This window comes from Chaetura pelagica, unplaced genomic scaffold (assembly GCF_000747805.2).
Source record: "Chaetura pelagica isolate M959 unplaced genomic scaffold, ChaPel_1.0 scaffold686, whole genome shotgun sequence".
NCBI classification, from domain to species: domain Eukaryota; kingdom Metazoa; phylum Chordata; class Aves; order Apodiformes; family Apodidae; genus Chaetura; species Chaetura pelagica.
This window is the reverse complement of record NW_009953594.1, coordinates 173,491-177,128: the sequence shown is the minus strand read 5'-3', so window position 1 is coordinate 177,128 and position 3,638 is coordinate 173,491.

The window sequence follows — 3,638 nt, the reverse complement described above, 5'->3', positions numbered from 1 at the left end:
TCGTGAACCTCGCTTTGAAGCCTTGGCGAACGGTGCATCCTGATCTACTAGCCTACCACTATATGGATGATATTCTAGTGGCCAGCAAGGATCGAATTACTGAAGCCTTGGAGCAGGAGCTAGCCGACTGTCTACAGCGTCATGGTCTGGTTATAGCTGCAGAAAAGGTCCAGCAGCATCTCCCTGGAATTATTTAGGTATGACCATCATGGACTCCCGAGTGCGCCCACAGAAGATGCAGATAAGAGCCAATGTGGATACGGTGAATTCGGTACAAAAATTGGTTGGTGACATACAGTGGATCAGGACTTATTGTGGTATTACCAACGAAGAGATGGCACCTCTCTTTGTGTTGTTGCAAGGGGCTACAAATCCTCAGAGCCAAGGGCAACTTGGCCCCGAAGGAGAACAGGGATATGGTCGATTGAGAGCAAACTGGCAGGCACCGAGGCATATCGGTATCAGAGGCAGATTTGCCTGTAACTCTTATAGTGTATAACAAACATCAGGAAGTTGCCCCTTTAATTGCTCAGATTGATGATCAAAAGAGGCTCTATATCTTGGAATGGGTGTTTCTGTCATCTCACCTCTGGAGCGCAATCACACCCCAATTTGAAGCTATTGGAGCTCTGTTATTGAAGTCCAGACGTCGCCTTCGAACGATTGCTGGAAGGGATCCTTCATTGATCATCTTACTGCTTAAATCCCTAGACTTGATCGAGGACTGGAGCCAGCAAAGCGTTGCATTTGCTTTGGCAACCACGGGCCTTTCTTTGGATAATCATTACCCGCGCCATCCCCTCTTTAATACGGCCCTAGTGTTGGAAGAGAGACCCTTATTGCACAAAGATCCCATCGCTGAAGTGACAACCGTATTTACTGATGCCAGTGGTCATAGTGGGAAATATGGGTGTGCTTATGGAGAAGAGGGGCACTGGGTTACTTGTGTGAACCTGAGTAAAGCATCAGTGCAGATGCTGGAATTGAAAGCACTAATAAGGGCCCTAACAGACTTTGCTCATCGTCCCTTAAATCTTGTAGTGGACTCACTATATGTGGTTGGAGCAGTGACACGGATTTCACGATCTATCATAGGGCATGTAGCTCACAAAGAGTTACAAGCCTTGTTTATCTGTCTGTGGAGCATCATGGAACAGCGCCAGCCACCGCTGTGGTGTTCCCATGTCAGAAGTCACACCACCATACCAGGTCCATTGACAGAGGGCAATGACTATATTGATAGGGTTGTTTCTGATCTTTGCGTAGCCTGTGTGACACCTGAACAGAAGGCTTGTGCTTCACATGAGTTCTCTCACCAGTCTGCCCGCGCGTTACAGCGCCAATTCCAGATATCACGAGCGGCTGCCGGGGCAGTTATCGCAGCATGCCCCGACTGTGCGCGGTTATCGCCAATCCAGGAACAGGAGGTCAACCCCAGAGGTATTCAGCCACGTCAAGTGTGTCACAGAGTTCCCACCATTTGGTCACCTGAAGTGTTTGCATGTCACAGTAGACACTTGTTCAAAAGCAATATGGGCAACCCCGGCTGTATCGACCGGTGCTAAGGCAGCTCGGCTGCACTGGTCTCAGGTGATCACAGCATTAGGCTGCCCAGGCACTACTAAAACAGACAATGCACCGGCATACAAGAGTGACGTATATCGAAAAATTTTTTCACCAGTGGAGCATCACACATGTTACAGGCATTCCTTGTAATTCCAGTGGTCAGGCTGTCATTGAAAGGCATCATCAGAGCCTGGAGCGTTTGCTTGCAGTTTTGACAAAAGAGGGGGAGGCAGGTCCCTGTGAGCTTGTATGTAAGGCAGGTTATGTCTTGAATTGGCTCAATCCACGCTCAGATGATCATATACCTATTCTTTATCATTTTTCTTTTAATTCTACAGATTTTTCTGGAAATCAGGTGCAGGTGGAAGTATTTGACCCTAGAAAACAGGCTTGGCAAGGCCCACAGGAATTAATAACCTGGGGGAGAGGCTACGCTTGTGTCGTTACAGGTGCTGAGACGCATTGGGTTCCTGTCAAATGGGTCCGTCCGTGGCTGAGAAAGAGCATCAGCAGATCACATGATGAACCCTCAACAACAGCTGAGCCTGAAGACCCGACCACAGGAGCAACACTGCCCTGATTTGGTGGCCTGACTGTTTTAGAGACTAGCGTATTGGTTGGGGCTGCGGACACCGTCAAGAGGACTGACTGAAAATAGCTGAGGGTGATGTTGTGTTTCAAGTGTGGGAGCCAGGCCTGTGGACCTTGGGTATCAACGTATTGTAAAATGTTATACTCTTATCTGCTTATTGTTGGGGTTTTGATTTGGGGTATTGAGGGAGGAAACGGTTTTGAAAGATTTGTGCAGCCCCAGGAAAACATAAGGGTGACAATAACTAATCACACCAATCAGCCTTTTGTTTAAGTTTGGGCAGTCTGTCTGAACCTTTTCACACATGTTTGATAGGGGTGCCTACATGGCTGCCCCAGGAGTTTAGAGGATGGGTTAGAAACAGTTTGGTTCTGGATAAAAGACATTTGACCAAGGCCAGCCAGGATGGAGAATGGCAATGTGACATCATTAAGAGTTTGAATAAGACCTTGACCTCACCCCCGGAAGAATTGGACCTCTTGGGTAGTCTTAATGCTACTAATAGTAGCAGGATTGGGAGCTGGGTGAGCTTTGTGCCCCCCACAATGGCACAGCTGAATGTGAGCCAGAAAAGCTGGGCTACAGTAAATTCTGCCCTTGATATCAAAGAGGTCTATGGGCAAACACACACGCAGTGTAGTTTGACTGGGCAGCCTGTCCAGAAGTTGCCTCAGGGTTTGTTTCTGGTTTGTGGGGATGGGGCCTGAACGGCCTCCCAGCCAGCCCGCATGGGGGACCATGTTACCTGGGGAAGCTAAGGGTATTTCACCCTAATATGTCTGTGTTAACACAATGGACTTCACAAGGAAGAAGGAAAAGAGAGTTATATGAGCTAGACTTTAGTGAAGTGGGAAACCTGATCTTTTGGTCATGGTTGCGAATGATATTTACCTCTTCAGTGGTCCCTGGGGCAACCACAGCCCGGGTCATGGCTACTTTAAAGCAGGTAGCCTGCTGGACTAAAGCTGAGCTTAACAGCACCTCTAATACATTGGATCAGCTACCTCAGGACGTTGCTGGTGTAAACCATGTGGTGCTGCAGAACAGGGCCGTGATCGACCTCCTGTTATTGGCCCATGGTCATGGGTGTCAGGAGTCTGAGGGAATGTGCTGTATGAACCTCTCGGATCACTCAGAGTCTGTCCATAGAAAGATAGAACAGCTGAAGAATGGACTGCATAACCTGAGGGAAAACAGCTGGGGACTGGATGCTTGGCTAGGGTCACTTGGCTTAGGGCCATGGGTAGCCAGCGTTTTGCATCAGATTTTAGCAATAGGTGTGTTCATCCTTATTATACTTGTTTGCTTACCCTGCTTATTGCGATGCTGACAGAATAGTAGGCAGAATATAGCGAAGGCTGTGTTTGAAAAAAGAGGGGGAGGTGTTGGGGCCCTGGCTGTGCTGAAAGATTATGAGAAACTTTAGGTAGAAACATCAGGCAGCTGGAGGAGCAGTGAAGGTCGTTCCTGTGGGAACTAG